General features: G+C 40.3%; 1 long non-coding RNA gene across 1 annotated transcript in view; it reads left to right on the top strand.

Moving 5' to 3' along the window:
* The window catches only part of LOC133238723 (uncharacterized), a 37070-nt gene extending 21487 nt beyond the window's left edge, over nucleotides 1-15583 (top strand). Inside the window, exon 4 of the long non-coding RNA XR_009733607.1 lies at nucleotides 8285-15583. This is a non-coding gene — a long non-coding RNA (uncharacterized LOC133238723). The remainder of the gene's footprint in view (nucleotides 1-8284) is intronic.
* The last annotated feature ends 3859 nt before the right edge of the window (nucleotides 15584-19442 follow it).

The raw sequence follows: 19442 nt of genomic DNA on the forward strand, positions 1-19442 counted from the left end.
GTGGGCAAGGACATGCTTAAGATTGCTTGTATGCTGTTGGTGGGAATGTAAATTGGTGAAGACATTTGGAAAACAATATGGAAGTTCCCCAGAAAACTAAAACTAGAATTACCATTATGATCCAGCAATTCCACTTCTGCTTATATATCCAAAGGAAATAAGTCATAAATAAAAATAAATAAATAGCAACATATTATGCAGCCACAAAAGAGGGAATCCTGCCATTTGCAACAACATGCGTGTGTGCTTAGTCGCTTCAGTTCTGTCCAACTGTTTGTGACCCCATGGACCGTACCTCACCAACCCCCTCTGTCCACGGGATTCTTCTGGCAAGAATACTGGAGTGGGTTGCCATGCCCTCCTCCAGGGGATCTTCCCAACCTAGGGACTGAACCCATGTCTCCTGCATTGAAGGTGGATTCCTTACCTGCTAAGCCACCTGGGAAGCCTCTGAAACAACACGGATGGACCTTTATGCTAAGTGAAATAAATCAGACAGGAGAAAGGTATAATCTCACTTGTATGTGGAGACTAAAAAAAGAAAAACAAAACCCCTCAAACTCAGAAACAGAACAGACTAGTGATTGAGAGAATTTGAGAGAAAGATTAAGGTAGTCAAAGGGCATAAGCTTCCAGTTATAGGATAATTGAGTCCTGGGGATGTTATGTTGTTGTTGTTGAGTTGCTAAGTCGTGTCCAACTTTTTGCAACCCCATGGATTGCAGCACACCAGGCTCATCTGTTCTCCACAATCTCTCAGCATTTGCTCGAATTCATGTCCACTGAGTCAGTGATGCTCTCTAACCATCTCATCCTCCGCTGTGCACTTCTTCTTTTGCCTTCAGTCTTTCCCAGCATCATGGTCTTTTCCAATGAGTCAGTTTGTAGCGTCAGGTGGCCAAAGTATTGGAGCTTCAGCTTCAACAACAGTCCTTCCAATGAATATTCAGGGTTGATTTCTTTTAGTATTGACTTATTTGATCTTGCAGTCCAAGGGACTCTCAAGAGTCTTCTTCAGCACCACAATGTGAAAACATCAATTCTTCAGCACTCAACTTTCTTTATGGTCCAACTCTTACATTCGTACATGACTACTGGAAAAACCATAGATTTGACTATATGGACATTTGTTGGCAAAGTGATGTCTCTGCTCTTTAATATGCTGTCTAGCTTTGTCATAGCTTTCCTTCCAAGGAGTACACGTCTTTTAATTTCATGGCTGCAGTCATTGTCAGCAGTGATTTTGGAGCCCAGGAAAATAAAACCTGTCATTGCTTCTACATTTCCCCCTTCTATTTGCCATGAAGTGATGGGACCAGATGCCATGATCTTATTTTTTTTAATGTTGAGTTTCAAGCCAGTGTAATGTACAGCATGGTAAATATACTTAAGAATACTGCACTATATATTTGAAAGTTGACAAGAGAGTAGAAAATAAAATTATAACTATGTGAAGTGATGGCTATTAATGAAACATTGTGAAATCATTTCTCAGTATATATATATATATATCAAATCATTATGTTGAGCACCATAGACTAATACAACAGTATGTCAAATATAACTCAATAAAATTGGAAAACCTCCCAACAAACAAAAACTAGACAAACTTCTCCAATATTGTCAGTTACCATCCAAGAGTCAGAGAGTTAGAATCAAGATATAGTGGCAGCTGTTTCTCCATGCCCAGATCACTGAAGAGTGGGCACTGGAATCCTGTCCCCAAGGAAATCTCATGTCTCCATGATTTTGTTAGCCAGCAAAATCCATCTGAAAGAAGGGAGGAAAAGGGATTCCTTCTGGTAGAACCTTATTCACATTTAGAATCAGAGCTGCAAAGGAGCCTGAGAAATGTAGTATGTACTTCATCTTTCCAAAGAGATATCAACCGGAGAAATGCATAGGACCCACCAAGGGAATTGTGCATAAAGCTTACTTTGGTGTATTTTTCAATATTTTGATATAAACATACACACACATGCATTTAATTTGAAAGAATGAGTATCAATAGCCATATTTCCCCATTTTCTAAATAAAGAAAGCACATACATTCACACACAGGTGTGTATAGGCTTAGAAAAATACAAAAGGGATTCACACTAAAATGTTCAAATTGGTTTTCTTGGAGGGGAAGAGATTGTAGATAGTTGAAAAAAATCATTGGCATTTTCTAGAATAAATATAACCTGCTTTCTAATGATTAATAAACTATTTTTTAGAGCAATTTTAGATTCATAGCAAAATTGAGCAGAAAGTACAGAGAGTTTCTGTTTATCCCCTGCCTGCACACCTGAGCAACTGCCTCCACTATTAACATCCTGAACTGGAGTGATACTTTCGTTATAAATGATGAACCTACTTTGATACTCATTATCACTCAAAATCTGTAGTTTACATTAAAGTTCACTCTTGGTGTGCATTCTTTGGCTTTGGATAAATGTATGTATCCATCATTATAGTATCATAGAGAGCAGTTTCACTGCCTTAAAAATCCTCTGTGCTCTGTCTATTCATCCCATTCATGCCAAATTCCAATCTCTGGCAACCATTGTGTTCATAGTTTTGCCTTTTCCAGAATATCATATACTTGAAATCATATAGTATGTAGCCTTTTCATAATGGCATCTTTTACTTTGTAATATGAATTTAAGCTTTATCTTACTTTTTAAAAAGTGAAATAAACATTCAACATGAACTAAACAGAAAAGATAGCAAAACTACCCCTTGTCAGAATGAATGAACTGGCATTAAACAGCAGCATCCAAATTAAAAGCTTTAGGATGTTCTTGTAAAGTGAAAGTGAAAGTGAAAATGAAGTCGCTCAGTCGTGTCCGACTCTTTGCGACCCGGTGGACTATAGCCTACCAGGCTCCTGTGTCCATGGGATTTTCCAGGCAAGAGTACTGCAGTGGGTTGCCATTCCCTCCTCCAGGGGATCTTCCCGACCCAGGAATCGAACCCAGGTCGCCCGCATTGTAGGCAGACGCTTTACCCCTTGTAAACCTTTCAAATTCAGATTTTATTATGTTTAAATGTGAATGAAAATCGGAGAAGGCAATGGCACCCCACTCCAGTACTCTTGCCTGGAAAATCCCATGGACGGAGGAGCCTGGTAGGCTGCAGTCCATGGGGTTGCGAAGAGTTGGACACGACTGAGCGACTTCACTTTCACTTTTCACTTTCATGCATTGGAGAAGGAAATGGCAACCCACTCCAGTGTTCTTGCCTTGAGAATCCCAGGGAAGGGGAGCCTGGTGGGCTGCCCTCTATGGGTCACACAGGGTCGGACAGGACTGAAGTGACTTAGCAGCAGCAGTGAGTGAAAATAAAATGTTTTTTTCTTATATGATAAAATCTACACATTCTTTTTCAAAAATTTTATTGGCATGTAGCTGCTTTAAAAATCTACACACTCTTAACTTTTGGAGATTCCATTCTAAAACTCAGGAATATATTCACATGTATTTATCTCCCCAAATATATTTTTTTCCTGTAAAAATTTGGAATAGTTTGTATAGTTTTGCTTTCAAGTTATTTCACTAAAAGTAACTTATTTAATTTAGGTTTGATTATATTTTTTACACAGTCATTTGTTGTACTTGAGAAATTTTTGGAAGGGAAAAATTATCCCTCCAAATAATTAACTTAAATTTTAAAAATGTAGCTACATTTTCAGTTTTTAATAAAAGTTATGTTCTAAGGGAAATTTATTATGAACAAGGAAGTAGTTTTGAAAGTACTTTTTTTCCCTGCTAGCCATGTATATTTATACTATACTAAATTCTTTGGAGAAGATGTAGGTTAGAGTTTATAAATTGAAGATTGATTTATTACTCAACTGTACAGAAAAAAGATGCCCTCCAGAATGGATAAGTAGCTAGACAGTGTGAATTGATTAAATTTTTATCTTAATCATTGATAGAAGGGCTACAAATTTGACTTATCCAACAATTTGTAAGAGCCTGAATACTCTTAATAAATAAGTGTAAGGCAAAACTATTAAAGTTTTTATGGCATATAAGAAACATACTGAAATGAAGATGATTTTTGAGATTGATTAAAAAAAGATGATTGTGAAGACTGAATCATTTGAAACTCCTTATTCATGTGTATGTGATGGAAATGATAACTTTGGTGGTAAAATAAGGAACAACATCATTCCTTTGGGAAGTGTTTTCTCGAAATAGTAAAATACACTGTCTGGTGGACCAGCAGGTATTTTAACTGAACAAATGACAAAAGCTACTTAATTTCTCAGTAAGAAAATATGTTGATCATAATTTTTACCAATTACAAGCTGTACATGTTGGTGGGTTATTGACAGTTTCCTGATATGTCATCTGTGTGATCACTCAGACATGATTATCAAACATTAAAACAAAGAGCCTCTCTCCTCATATAACCCCCACCACCAAAAGCTGATTCTATTTGTATCTACATGAGTGATCCTAGACTCTTGAAATATTATGATAACCAGACAGGCAAGAGCAATTGCCTGGTTGCTGAATTTGATTTATTAACTGCCAGTTCAATTCAATTCAGTCCAGATATTAAAAGTGACATGCTTAGTACATCAACTTCTTACCTGCAGGGCAGTAAGACAGGTGGAACACGGTTGGGTTGTTTAATGTGATTTTGAGTAATTTTAAATCTAAAATGAATATGAAAAAAGATCAATATAACAGAAATTAGAGTACAAAATATGTACTCATTTTAGGATAAAGCACAAAACTAGTATATTTCATGTTTGCAGCAGGCTTGTTTTATGATGCACTCCAGGGGCTCCTGAGGGATATGTGTTTATTCTTGCCTATTTAAAGGTTTGGGCACATATGCATGTGTTGCATGTACAAGCCAAGTTCTCTGGGTTGGGTGTTCTGAAGTTGAAGCTGAGAAAACTAGTCTGAGGCAAGCCCACAGTCAAGGGGCAAGGTATACATAAGAAGTAAGATTAATGGACAAGAGAAGAAAAATAGAATAACACACTGGGAAGGAGAAGCAGCCTTCAGGAGGTGACAGTGTTAGAAAAATATCCTCCCTCATCCTTTGTTGTCTAGTCGCTAAGTCATGCCCAACTCTTTTTTGACCCCATGGACTGTCGCCCATCAATCTCCTCTGTCCATGGGATTCTCCAGGTGAGAATATTAGAGTGGGTTGCCGTTCCCTTCTCCAGGAGATCTTCCCAACCCAGGGATCAAACTCCTGTCTTCTGTATTGACAGGCAGATTATTTTCCACTGAGCCACCTGGGAAGCCCCAGTTCAGTTCAGTCGCTCAGTTGTGTCCGACTCTTTGTGACCCCATGAACCGCAGCACACCAGGTCTCCCTGTCCATCACCAACTGCCAGAGTCTACTCAAACCCATGTCCATTGAGTCGGTGATGCCATCCAACCATCTCATCCTCTGTCATCCCCTTCTCCTCCTGCCCTCAATCGTTCCCAGCATCAGGGTCTTTTCAAATGAGTCAGCTGTTTGCATCAGGTGGCCAAAGTATTAGAGTTTCAGCTTCAACATCAGTCCTTCCAATGAACACCCAGGACTGATCTCCTTTAGGGTGGACTGGTTGGATCTTGCAGTCCAAGGGACTCTCAAGAGTCTTCTCCAACACCACAGTTCAAAAGCATCAATTCTTCTGCACTCAGCTTCTTTATAGTCCAGCTCTCACATGCATACATGACCACTGGAAAAACCATAGCCTTGACTAGATGGACCTTTGTGGACAAAGTAATGTCTCTGCTTTTTAATATGTTGTCTAGGTTGGTCATAACTTTCCTTCCAAGGAGTAAGCATCTTCTAATTTCATAGCTTAATGTGTGCTTATTTCTTGTCCCAAGCTTGGGTTATTTTTATATTGGGAGTTTGGTTCATAGATAAGGCCCAGACAAAAGTAGGATCTTGATTCTCCCACAGAATGTCTAGAGATTTCCAGTGTTCATTATTATGGCATGATGGTAATTCAAAGGAAGATGAAGATGGAGCTTAGCAGGAAGGAGAGGGAACTCATTCTTATGTTAGGCCATCGCCCATCGGGCCTAGACTTGAGTGGAAGAAGATAGAAATGTGTCAGGGTATTCCTTGGCTCTTGCCTGGGGGCATCCTTTGAGTTGAGAGATCTTTTTGGGTTTCTGGACCAAATTTCTGTGTGTGTGTGTGTGTGTGTGTGTGTGTGTGTGTGTGTTCCCCATACCAACAAGCAAAGCTCAGGACTCCAGCTGGGTGTCCCACAATTCAAAAAAGTTCTGCTCAGGTCTGAATTTCACCTACCTGGAGGAAGCAACTGATCCTCCAGGTTAGGGGAGACAGTTCTATAAGACTTCCTCTCCCTCCCTTTAGAAGGCAATCACAAACTCAGGCTGTTACCTGTGCTTCTGACCAATTGGCTATAAATCAGAGGTTCCCATGACCTGTACCTTGAATTCAATTAATTTTCTACAGTGGTTGACAGAACTTAAAGAAACATTTTCATTACTAGTTCACTGGTTTATTATGAAAAGACATAACTCAGATGTCATTGTTAGAGATGCATAGGGAAAGGTATGTGGAAGGAGCCTGGAGCTCCAGGGGCTCCTCTCCCTAACCTCTAAATGCTCACCAACCCAGAGGCTCTCTGAACCCAGTCCTTCTGCTTTTTTTTTCCCTTTGGAGGCTTCATTATATAGGCATAATTGATTAAATCATTGGCCATTGGTGATTGAACTCAACCCCAAGCCCCTTTCCCTTCCCCTAAGGTCATGGTGTGGGACTGGAAGTTCCAACCCTCCAATCATCCCCTTGGCTTCAGTGGCAACCTGCCCCTATCCTTAGGTGGGGTGCAAAAGTCACCTCATTAACATAACAAAGGCATCTTTATTCCTCTCTTTAAGAAATGCCAAGGAAATGAGACAAAACCAAATATATATTTCTTATTATAAATTACAGTATCACAGGAGAAAAGTAGACTAAGACCATCTGAGGAGCATAAACCAAACCTGTAGGCTCTGAGAATGTTCATATCCAGGTACTAGATCTAAGAACTTTGAGTAATTTTGCATTACCTTTGAGGATTTAGTAATGTTTTTCTAAATATAACAATATGGGCTTAGTTCTGTTATGGAAGATTGAGGGAAGGATTTATGTCCATTGTGAGGGGTCAGTCAAAAGGTGAAGAGAGGGAAATTTGAGAACATTAGGCGGTGATGATAAGTAGACTCTCAGGAATGTGAATTTCAGGGAACCAGAGTTAGAGTTACCAAATCCAGTGTCCTTACATATAACTTTAAAAAATTTTTTTGTAGTCTTTAAGTGATTTGAAGAGATGAGAAATGTCATCCACTGGTAGAACAACTGAAAGTGTCACAGCAGAAGCACTAGGAAGAAGCAACCCAAGAATGGAAAATCATTTTTTGGAGGTTTTGGGAAGTTATTTATTTCTTTTTTTAAAGAAGTATTTAATTAATTAATTATTATTTATTTATTTATTCTTCCTTGCTGTGCGAGGACTTTCTCTGCTTGCAGCAAGCAGGGGCTCCTCTTTGTTGTGGTGCGCAGGCTTCTCACTGCAGTGGCTTCTCTTGTTGCAGAGCACAGGCTCTAGGCAGATGGGCTCCAGTAGTTGCAGCATGTCAGCTCAGTAGCTGTGGCCCACGGGCTTGGTTGCTCTAAGACGTGTGGCATCTTCCCTGACCAGGGATCAAACCTGCATCTTCTGCATTGGCAGGCAGATTCTTATTCACCATACGGCCAAGAAAGTCCTTATGTATTTCTTAATTGACCATTTCTTCCTCTTTACTCAGGCAAAAGCTAGTCATTTAATGTCTCTTAGTGAGATAGAGGCCTGATACAGTGACTGGCACATAGTGAAACCAGATATAAATGAATAAGTGAATGACTGAATAAATTAATGAATGAATAAATGAATGGACGAAGATGATGTAGCCTCTGTCTTTGTGGCTTACAGATGAGGAAAACACACGTGAACAGTTATATTCTAAAGAGAAGTGTAATATATTAGTAAATAATGAACTATAGGAGATAAGAACTAACAGTGATTTATTTTTCTTTTGAAACGAGGGAGGGAAAAGTTGTAGATGGTATGTGGGTCAAGAAGGTATTCAAGGGTGGTGAGATTTTGAATAGAACTTGAGGACAAACACATTTTTTTCCTTGTGAGGAATATTTGAGAAAAAGTTATAATGAGCAGGACATGCCTTCTTAAAATAAATGAGTCAATATTTTGTGATCAGTTTACAGAGAAACTCTTGAGGTTCTGAGATGTAATTTATTTATTTGTTTTTTTTTTTGGCAGTGTGGCTTTCGGGAACTGTTTTCAACCATGGATCAAACCCTTGCCCCTTGCCGTGGAAGCATGGTGGCTTAACCACTGGACAGCCAAGGAAGTCCCACTGATATGTAATTTTTAGATCACTTCACCTTGTCCAATTTTGTATAAAGGACCTACAAGAGAAAGACTCATTCGACAGCTTTAGAATTTTCCACAGAAAGGCTAGACGATAGAAACCACACATACTCTGCAAATATCAAGTAAAGTTTTGGTAAAACTTGGGGGATTCTGGTTGTCAGAGAAGACTCTTGCTTCTGTGTCTATAGTTTAGAAATAGACAAGGATAGATGGTTGGGACTAGGGAAATAAAAACAAATGGTCTACTATAAAATTAGAGCAAGTTATAGCTTTCTTATATAGCAGAGACTGTAAAATGGCATTAGGAAGTGTCTAATAAAACAGAAACAGAACCAGGAGGAGTTAATTTGCCTCACGACTTTTGGTCCTACGGAGAAGAGACAGTATTTGCTTGGGACATTTGGGGAACAACTGGAACAACTAGAATAACTGGAGATGGGTGTATATGTCAGATTATTTTTCTCGTTGGGTCCATTGATCCATTCTTGAACAATTTGGAGATTTGGGGTGATAGGTAGAAACCAAATAAGCTATAGTTTTGTCCAACCTTATGGGGGACAATCAAAGCATATTTGGTTCTCTGTTGAGCTAGGGAGATATCAATTTCCCCTACTTTATGGGGAAAGATAGCAAAACTTTGCTGTCTTGAGGACAGAAGAGAGAGCACCAAGCTTTGGCACCTGGTGAGGTCAGCTTTGGAAGCCCTGGCATCCTTGGAATAAATATTGGTCTTCTCAAAGAGGACAGTGTTTTCAGTGAGAGCAAAACTCAAGAGAGAGAGGTTTGGTGAGCTTCAGAAAAATGAATGATCATAGAAGTCCAAGAAGGAACTAAACTCCTACAAGCACCACTAGGACCCTCAGAAATAGCTGAGTGTAGCTCTGGGGTTTGGAGAAGGCAATGACACCCCACTCCAGTGTTCTTGCCTGGAGAATCCCAGGGATGGGGGAGCCTGGTGGGCTGCAGTTTATGGGGTCACACAGAGTTGGACATGACTGAAGTGACTTAGCAGCAGCAGCAGCAGCAGCTCTGGGGTTAGGGAAAGGGTTGCAAAAGGCTTTCAGTTAATGAGATTCAATTCTCTTTCCCAGATTGATGAGGTCTGGGAAAGGCCAGATGTTTCAGATAAATCAATAGAGAATGAGCCTTCCCAGGCTTTCTTTTGAGCAGGTGCATAAGCACATACTGAGACTTGATAATCAAGTCATCAAAATAAAGTAGATCAAATTGTATGGGGTTTTGGAATATCAGGGGATTCATGAAAGAGCATTTAGATGTGACCAGGACAGATGATAGTTGATTATCTTTCATGGATTAAGTGTTCTCTTATTCTCCAGTAAGAAGGTGAAACAAAAGAGAAAAATCATTACACGTGGTCTAACCTGAAAGGCCAAGTAGTTATAACCAATAAACATATTGTTCTCATCATAGAATGTGAGTTTAGTCAGTCTCAGTGGATCCATTTGCTATTTTTCTGAAGATTTTTGAAGATCTTTTAGGAATTCTTGTACTGAGAAAGCATGACAGAATGGATCCAGATTTTTTTAGGTTAAAATAATGGTGTTCAGAGAGAATAAAACCAGGTAGTAAGCACCTTTGATAGAGCTTTGTCATTGTGAGGCTTATTTCTCTTTGGGTATGACACTGTTAGTTTGAATGATTACTTATTTCATCCATCATATGTAGGTAGTATAAATCATCAAGCCGTTCATTTATGTTGTGAATATAAATCTTATTCAATAAACTCAGGTGAGCAAGAATGTCACACCTCTATTTGCTTTAAATCAAGTTAAGTAAGTCCCTGGGCTTATGTCCCATAGAGTTATTGAACACTCTAACTTAGTCATTATTGGTGTTCCCTTTCCAGTGACCCAAGGTCAGGTAAAGGTTCTGAGAGTCTTACATTAACACTCAAATGTCAGGAAGGTCCACTGAGTACTGCAGAGATGCCCATTGTTCAAGCTCTCCTTGAAGTCTGCAACTCTGCTACTTCTGCCAAATGGATCACAGGCATTTGGTCTAGGGTGGGAGTCCCAAGGATCTAAATGTACATTTAGCATACATCCTCTCAGAGACTCTGCTCCCTCTGCAGAGAGCTGGCAGATAGCAGAGCCAGGGTCCTTGGTATACACTGGGCCTGCCAATCTCTAACCTTCTAACCTTGGGTTCCCTTCATTCTCCTTGGATGCCTCCATGTGTCATGTGTCTGCCTCCCTCAGCTCCAAGTATAAGCAATGCAAGAGCTCAGGGTTTTGGTGAACATGTGTTCCATAGGAGATCATCTCCAACAGCATTGGTTGCTCACTGTTATGAATCTTCAACGGACACAAGGAAGCTTTATGCTACTTACTTAAAATAGAACACATTCAGCATCAGCAATGGCAAATTAATACCTCAGGGGGTATCCCTGTATTATTTATTCAGCAGTGAATGACACATAACTATTCAGCAGTTATCTACAGACTCTGGACTAGGCACTGAGACAATAGCATACATGACAGAGACTTACTACCATTTTCAAGGACGTTGTCATAGTGAACAATACATACAAGTCAACAGCCAATGACAACACAGTTGATAAATTTGGGAGAGTCATCTTATTTAGAGTTGGGAGGTGCAGAAATCATTCTTGGAGGATGTTTCATTTAAGTTGAAAATGGAAAAAGAGCGAGTGTTAGTTGGTCAAAAGAGGATGTGAGTCAGAATCAATAACGTGGAAAATAAAAAGGATGAACAACATGTGCAGACATTGGGGTTAAGAGAGAAACCAGCATGTTTTAAGAATTGAAAGATCAACCAGCCTTGGATGCTAGGGTTCAGGGTGAGGTGTGGACAGAAATGAAGTTAGAGGATTAAACACAGCTCCAGTAGGTGAGGAGCTTGCAATGGATGCTAAGGTCCCTAGAGTTAAGGGAGTTGGCTCACATAACGCCCATCCCAAGCTTGTTTTTTCTTGTCTTATTTTTCTAGCATGACTGGAAAGTTAAAATACAGGGAGCTAATAGTATGTTTTAATTGTGAGAATTGATGTTTTTGTTTTAGAATGATTATTCCAGCTCCTTTGTGAGAGCTGCTTTCAAGGGGGACGAGTAGCTTTGAGAACAATAAGAGTGTTGTTAGAAATCTAGGTGGGAAGTGATAGTAGCTGGTGTATGTCTAAGACATTCATGTTGGAGAGACCCAGGTAGATCTGAGTAGGCCTTAAGGGGGAATGGTAACTGGTGGTTAGATTACAGAGCAATTGACAGATTTGTGGCTTCAATCAGTGGGCAGCATAAATATTTGGTCTAAGTGCCTATTTCTCTAAATAATACATGTGTTAAAAATCTTTTTCGTATTTTGAATGATTCACTTAAACTGGCAGATAGAATGAATTTTTCCTGCATTTTCAAGCATGACTATAGAGATTTGAAGCTCCAGAAATGCCTGAAATCTCTAATAGAAAACTTGTCATTTTCCTGACTCGGGAATGATCCTGTTCCCTTTGCCACCAAAACAAAGCCTTCAGAGGTAGGTTTGGAAAGTGTTTCACACATTAGCCAATACCTGGAGTTGAGGTTATCTAAGGCATTTAAGTTCTGAGAACTCAGCCACGAACATCCTCACTGTCCAGAACAACAGGAAGAGTGAAACTGGCAAAGTTCTCACTGTTTCCTAGTCCTCATCCATGCCCTGGGCCTCTGACCAGCAGTCTGTCTGCAACCCAGCCCGTGCCTGAGCTCTGGTCCACCAGGCTATGACTTCAATAAACTTTATGTGGGCACAGGAGAGAGTGAATGGAGCTGAGCATCCACAGGATTGTGAGGTGAAGAGGTGGACTAAATTTCTAGTTTACATTATTTTCCTTAATACATATAATAGATGATTCAATTTCTACTTTTTATTTTTATAATTCAATTTCTTCTTTTTTTTCTCTTTTGAAATTTTTATTCTGTATTGGGGTGTAGCCAATTAACAATGTTGTGATAATTTCAGGTCATTCAATTTCCTATTTCTTCCTTTTTTTACTTCCACAGACATAGGCACAAAAGGCTTTTCTATTTTCCAGGGAAAGATAGAGCTTTCTCGGTGGTTCAGATGGTAAAGAATCTGTCTGTAATACAAGAGACCTGGGTTCAATTCCTGGGGTCAGAAGAACCCCTAGAGAAGGAAATGACAACCCACTCCAGTATTCTAGCCTGGAGAATCCCATGGACAGAGGAGCATGATGGGCTACAGGTCGTGGGATCACAAAGAGTTGGACATGACTGAGAGACTCACCCTCTCTCTCTTTTTTTCAGAGAGAGAGAGAGAGAGAGGGAGGGAGAAATCGTATGTAACTGGATAAGCACAGATAAAGAAACAAATGGTCTTCTCTCTATAAATAAAACTATAAAACAATAATGAAAGAAATCAAAGATGACAGAAATAGATGGAGAAATATACCATGTTCTTGGCTCAGAAGAATCAGTATAGTGAAAATGAGTGTACTACTCAAAGCAACCAATAGATTCAGTGCAATCCCTATCAAGCTACCAATGTTTCAACTAGAACAAATAATTTCACAAATTGTACGGAAATACAAAAAACCTTGAATAGCCAAAGCAATCTTGAGAAAGAATAGAACTGGAGGAATCAATCTGCCTGACTTCAGACTATACTACAAAGCTACAATCATCAAGACAGTATGGTACTGGCACAAAGACGGAAATATAGATCAATGGAACAAAATAGAAAGCCCAGAGATAAATCCATGCACCTATGGACACCCTTATCTTTGACAAAGGAGGCAAGAATATACAAAGGAGAAAAGACAATCTCTTTAACAAGTGGTGCTGGGAAAACTGGTCAACCATTTGTAAAAGAATGAAACTAGAACACTTTCTAACACCATACACAAAAATAAACTCAAAATGGATTAAAGATCTAAATGTAAGACCAGAAACTATAAAAGTCCTAGAGAAAAACATAGGCAAAACACTCTCTGACATAAATCACAGCAGGATCCTCTATGACCCACCTCCCAGAGTAATGGAAATAAAAGCAAAAATAAACAAATGGGACCTAATTAAACTTAAAAGCTTTTGCACAATGAAGGAAACTCTAAGCAAGGTGAAAAGACAGCCTTCATAATGGGAGAAAATAATATCAAATGAAGCAACTGACAAAGAATTAATCTCAAAAATGTACAAGCAACTCCTGCAGCTCAATTCCAGAAAAATAAATGACCCAATCAAAAAATGGCCCAAACAACTAAACAGACATTTTTTCAAAGAAGACATACAGATAGCTAACAAACACATGAAAAAATGCTCAACATCACTCATTATCAGAGAAATGCAAATCAAAAGAACAATGAGATACCATCTCATGCTGGTCAGGAAGGCTGCTATCAAAAAGTCTACAAACAATAAATGCTGGAGAGGGTGTGGAGAAAAGGGAACACTCTTACACTGTTGGTGGGAATGCAAACTAGTACAGCCACTATGGAGATCAGTGTGGAGATTCCTTAAAAAACTGGAAATAGAACTGCCATACAACCCAGCAATCCCACTCAGCATACATGAGGAAACTGGAATTGCAAGAGACAATTGTACCCTAATGTACATCGCAGTATTGTTTACAATAGCCAGGACATGGAAGCAACCTAGATGCCCATCAGCAGACGAATGGATAAGAAAGCTGTGGTACATATATATAATGGACTATTACTCAACTATTAAAAAGAATACTTTAGAATCAGTTCTAATGAGGTGGATGAAACTGGAGCCTATTATACAGAGTGAAGTAAGTCAGAAAGAAAAACACCAGTATAGTATATTAACGCATATATATGGAATTTAGAAAGATGGTAATGATGACCCTATATGCGAGACAGCAAAAAGAGACACAGATGTAAAGAACAGACTTTTGGACTCCGTGGGAAAAGGCGAGGGGGGGGGGATGATTTGAAAGAGTTTCATTGAAACATATATATTAGCATATGTGAAATAGATCGCCAGTCCAGGTTTGATGCATGAGACAGGGTGCTCAGGGCTGGAGCACTGGGATGACCCTGAGGGATGGGATGGGGAGGGAGGTGGTAGGGGGGTTCAGGATGGGGAACACATGTACACCCATGGCTGATTCATGTGAATGTATGGCAAAACCCACCACAATATTGTAAAGTAATTAGCCTCCAATTAAAATTAAAAAAAGAAAAAAGAAACCAATGGTCTTCATCATTCAGTTCAGGTCTATCCTGCCTGCCTAGGGGTGTAGCCTTTTTGTGACACCTGGGCCCAGGCTAAAAAGACTTCCTCATAAGGGAAAAGACTGATGTCTATAGCACTCACTGAGTGGGGTGGCAGCCCTCTTCCAAGTCTCTAGGCCATTCTTGCTTTTCTGCACACCTGGAAGTTGAGGGTCCCTTTGAGAATTACAGAGTTCTGGGCGGATGGGAGGTCCATGGTGAGGAGGAGTGTGGAGAAGAGACAATTTATGGGGATAGAGGCGAGAGTCATTCTGTAGCAGAAGCAGATCACTTTTTTTGGGGAGGGGTGATCTTTGATAAGAACTAGTCCTGAAGGAAATCAAGCTGAATATTCATTGGGAGGACTGATGCTGAAGCTGAAGCTCCAATACTTTGGTCTCCTGATGTGAAGAGCTGACTCATTGGAAAAGACCCTGATGCTGGGAAAGATTGAAGGCAGGAGGAAAAGGGGGACACAGGATGAGATGGTTGAATGACATCATCGACACAATGGACATGAGTTTGAGCAAACTCCAGGGGATAGTGAAGGACAGGGAAGCCTGGTGTACTGCAGTCCATGGGGTCACAAAGAGTCAGACATGACTTAGTGACTGAACAATAACAATAGTCTTTGGTAGGAGACATTGGAGATGTGAACATGTGGGACTTTGTGTTGTCATCAGAAGAAATGTCAATCATTGTGGAACTTCAGTCTTGATGTCTTGGGCTGGGCACTCACAATATATGGGGTTCATAGTGGAATGTTCTTCAACCCCAGCTGCAGTCCTGGGGCTGTGACCCTGTCTGACAGCAGCAGTCCTGAGTGTAACTACTGGAGCTGACACCTCAGCAGCGTCCTGTCTTAGACCGAGGAATTTTTGCTTTATACCTGGAGTCACTGTGAACACTGGACTTCTTTTCTCTGCTCTTCATTAACATCACAAATGCACATTTATTCTTTAGTGAAAGGTAGTCTATATGTTGTGTTTTTTTTCCAGAAGGAATCAAAATTATGGAATTTATTTTTTACATTGGGAAGGACTTTAGACATAATCCAGCATCCTTATTGTACTGGTTTTCTATTGCTGCTGTAACAAATTATTACAAATCTAGTGGTTTAACACAAATTTATTTATTTTTTTAAATTATTTATTTACCTATTTTTGGCTGTGCTGTGTCTTTGCTGCTGCAAGGGCTTTTCTCTAGTTATAGTGAGCAGAGGATACTCTGTTGCAGTGCTCAGACTTCTTGCATTGATGCTCTTGTTTTGGAGCATGGTCTCTAGAGCATGTGGGCTTCAGTAGCTGCAGCTCCCAGGCTCTAGAGCACAGGATCAATAGTTGTGGAAGGGCTTAGTTGCTCTGGGATCAAACTGGTCTTCTGCATTGGCAGGTGGATTCTTTTTACCACTGAGCCACCAGGGAAGCCCACATATTTATTATCTTACAGTTCTAGAGGTCAGAAGTTGAAAGTGGGTAGGCCCACAGGGCTGTGTTCTTTTTAGAGGTTCTAGGGGTGAATCTGTTTCTTTGCCTTCTCTAGCAGCTAGAGAGCACCTACATTCCTTGGCTTGTGGCTCCTTCTTCCATCTTCAGAGACAATGAAATAGCATTTTCCCTTCTCTCCAACCTCCTTCCTCCCTGTCATTATATCGAGCCTCCTGGACACCAGCATAATCTCTCCATTTCAACATCCTTAGCTTATCTGCAAAAGTAATATATTCACAGGTTTCATAGAACATAGACAGGCTTTTCAGCCTATCACATTCATTTTACAGAAGATATAACAGACTCTAAAGGAGAGGAATTAAAAAAGATAATTCACAGGGCTTGTCTGGGCTGTGGCTAGTCCCTATATTTTTGTGGAATGGGGGATTAACGCTGTGCTGGGTGCACAGCATGGTGAGTGGAATGTGGGGGGATGACAGCCCACACTCGGTCCTTCAGCTAGACAGGCATGTGCAGCGGAGAGCACATGGGTGTCTAGTGTACAGTTCCCTATAGTGTACAGTGTACTATAGTCCTGCAGTATTCAGTCCTTGCTGCCTTTCAACCCTGTGTCAGAGTGAGACAGGATGAGACCAGGGACCTGAGACTCTTTCTGCAGTGTCAAACCTGGACAAACATCAGTATGAGCAACAAAGTATTGAATACAAAACTATATAGGGACTGAAGATCACTGTGCACGTGTCACTGGGGCAAATTATAACCAATCAGATACAAAAAGACCAAAAACCCAACTGCCACTTTTGAGGAGCTGGGAGCAAAAGCAGGATACTCCCATCTTGGATAGTGAGCAAGGGAACCTATTACTTATTTTTGCTGCAGTTTGAGTTCTAATGAAGCCTTGCCTGAATTCCCTGTCTGGTCTCATCAATTTCTTTTGATTAAGGAGGCCAAGAACTCTGGTCCGGAACACAAATACCTTCTTCCATTCAGCTCGTCTATGCCAGATTTATTTATCAATATTTCAATGACTGTTTTCCTGTTCCATCTCACAGTCTCCATAAGTGTGTGCATCCAAGTTAGTGCTCCTTTTATACGTGGACTGCTTGCATCTTGTTTTATAGCACGAAAAATTTTTAAAATTCTTGGTACTTGCCTCATCTGAAAGGGCAAGGCATGTTGGCTCCAAGTTTTTCAAATCCTCTGTGGCAATGTTACCTTTCTATACCATTATTACAAAGGGGCTTTAGTCAGGCTTGACTTAAATGAAAATTCCTCTAAACCAGCACTGTCCAGTAGAACTTTCCGCAATTATGGTGGTGGTTTAATCACTAAGGGGTATCCAACCCTGCAAACCCATGGACTGTAGCTTGCCAGTCTTCTCTGTCTGTGGGACTTTCCAGGCAAGAATACTGGAGTAAGTTGCCATTTCCTTCTCCAGAGGATCTTCCCCACCCAGGGATCAAATCTGGGTCTCCAGTACTGCAGACAGATTCTTTACCAACTGAGCTACCAGGGAAGCCCTGCAATGATAGAAAAGTTTTAATCTGCACTGTCCAGTATGGCAGCCACTCAACATGTGTGGTTACTGAGCCCCTGAAATGTGGCTTAGTGTGACTGAGGAATTGCATTTTACATTTTATTTAATTTTAATTAATTTGAATAGTCATATGTGGCTACTCTTATTGGATAGCACTGATCTAGATTCTTTCCCTGAGATAAAGGGAAATAAGTGTAGAGTATAGGATAGGGTGTAATCACAAAAGTTTATAATTAGGAGAAAAAAGGAAGTAGAGGTCTAAACTTGAATAAAGTGAAGAAAACTTGGGAAGGTTTAAAGATTGCCTTCCATCAAGCTGCTGCTGCTGCTGCTAAGTCGCTTCAGTCATGTCCGACTCTGTGTGACCCCATAGACAGCAGCCCACCAGGCTGCCTCATCCCTGGGATTCTCCAGGCAAGAACACTGGAGTGGGCTGCCATTTCCTTCTCCAATGCATGAAAGTGAAAAGTGAAAGTGAAGTCGCTTAGTCATGTCGGACTCTTCTCGACCCTATGGACTGCAGCCTACCAGGCTCCTCCATCCATGGGATTTTCCAGGCAAGAGTACTGGAGTGGGGTGCCATTGCCTTCTCCATCCATCAAGCTAGGGACCTAATTTTCTCTTGTTTCTATCAGAGGGTAAATAGGCTATTATCAAATAGTTTAATGTATTCTGGGTGCAAATCTTTAGAAGTGTGTGTTTTTTGCTTTTATTCCGCCTTTTGTGTTCAGTATTTTTCTTAGAACTTATTTTCTCCTTTACCTTTTTCTCTTTTTCTTTCATAGAGGTGAGTTTATTCATGCTTGCTATTTAGAACATCTTTTGATTCTGATCCCATGTATCAGAGGTAAGGCTTCAGTAGTATTCTTTCTCTTGAGATGTTAAGTGGACTAAAGGCACCCCAGGAGCATTAGCTTATAGTGGCATTTTATGTATTGTTAGCTCAAAATTGTAAGTTCAAAATTGTGCCCAGGATGGTATAGAGGCCTTTTGCTTGAAAAAAGGGAAAATACAGCACTGGAAGAATGTTTGGGATTAAGATTCAGGTCTAGGGTGTTCATCAACAATAAGCCTGCAGTTTCTCTGACAGAAAGTTAAATATGGCTTTTCCTGAGAGGTAAAGAGTGTGTTCTGTGGCCTCTCTTGAGAGAATGGGAGAGATCAACATCTGGGGGAGTTTCCAGGACCGAGGAAGGGAACTCAGGATGACTCTGCAAAAGAGGGGCTTTATAGGAGATAGAAAAACACTGGCAACAGCCATTCTCCTAGTTTTTGCAGGAGGGAGTATAGAATTATACACACTTGGTGTCGAGGGCAGGATGACCTTCTGTCAGTAGACCCAGAGAGAGCGGAACTAAAGTCAAGCTGTAGGAAGCAACCGAAGAGCGAAAGAAAAGAAAATGACGAAAAGGAACAAGAAAGGCAAAATGCTTTTCTTCCACACAAAATATTAGTGTGGAAGATGCCTCATTCCATTTCAGCTCCATCCACCGTGAAAAACACAGCGGCACTCAAAGGATGGTGAGAAAAAGGAAGCAGTTTCTAGAGGCATCACGACAAGACGTGAGGGGATACTGACAAGGGGTTGCTTTCTCTGACATCTGTAGTGCAGAGGAGATAAGCAGCTGCCTACAGGAGATTACTGTGGTAGGAATCCCCGCTGTAAATGTGGCCGCACACGCGATACAAAGAAGACATTGTAAGTTACAGATGAGTAGAAGGATATGATGTGCCTATGAGGAAATGCTAAGAATGAGAGCAATGAAAACTGGAATGCATTTTGAATTTTGCAGGAAACCCTTTACTCTTTTATCCACTTACCCATGGTATATCACCTCCTTTGAGATC

This window comes from Bos javanicus, chromosome 3 (assembly GCF_032452875.1).
Source record: "Bos javanicus breed banteng chromosome 3, ARS-OSU_banteng_1.0, whole genome shotgun sequence".
Taxonomy (NCBI): domain Eukaryota; kingdom Metazoa; phylum Chordata; class Mammalia; order Artiodactyla; family Bovidae; genus Bos; species Bos javanicus.